Raw genomic sequence first — 832 nt, 5'->3', positions numbered from 1 at the left:
ACTGAGAAATACGTAGATTTTCCTAGGGCACCTGCATCAAACCTGAACACTGCTATTACCACTTGGATTTAATTTGACACAGAAAGTAATTTTAAATAATTAGGTAACAAAAAGTTATTTATTTCTCCGTTGTTGTAAGAAAAAACCTCTCACTGGTTGTTACATCATTGTTCCACTGTGCTGTCACATAAATACCTGTAGGAACTGGTTAGGACTTTCAAAGAATGACAAGAAAATAACAAAATTACAACATACATTTAAATAATATAAGCAATATGCAACAGATTAGATTAAACAAGATTTTGGCAAACATTTTTTTGAAAATGATGTGATATTGTTTTTATTATATTTTTATTTTTTTTAAAAAGAAGAAAATGGATATTAAGTAAATGTTCTAATGATCGAAATAACTTGACTGCCAATGTAAATGGGAAAGGCCATAATAATCATATGAATATATATGCAATATGAACTGTTGTTGCTGTAGGATACACCCATCAACTCCACTACCCAAACTTAGGTAACATCTCACAAGCAAAGCAAGTTTATCCATAGAAAAACATGGGACAAAGACTGTGTGTCGTCATGACAGATAACAGTGGAGAACTACCCAATGTGGTTTGCTGATAAGAGGGGCTACAGTGGGATTTAAGTAAGAAGAAGAAGAAAACTTCTGAAATCCCTCGAAAACAATCTGAGCCTCCAGCAGCTGAAGGAAATGAATACTCGCTGCGATTGTTTTGTTGGCTAATTTTATCATAAAAATGTGAAGAACGGACCTCTTGTTGACTTAACGTTAACCTTGTGTGTGGGCTTTCAGTCTCTTTCACTC

The sequence above is a fragment of the Pundamilia nyererei genome, unplaced genomic scaffold (genome assembly GCF_000239375.1).
Source record: "Pundamilia nyererei isolate P.nyererei 1_Seehausen unplaced genomic scaffold, PunNye1.0 scaffold00129, whole genome shotgun sequence".
NCBI classification, from domain to species: domain Eukaryota; kingdom Metazoa; phylum Chordata; class Actinopteri; order Cichliformes; family Cichlidae; genus Pundamilia; species Pundamilia nyererei.
This window is presented reverse-complemented; position numbering follows the sequence as displayed.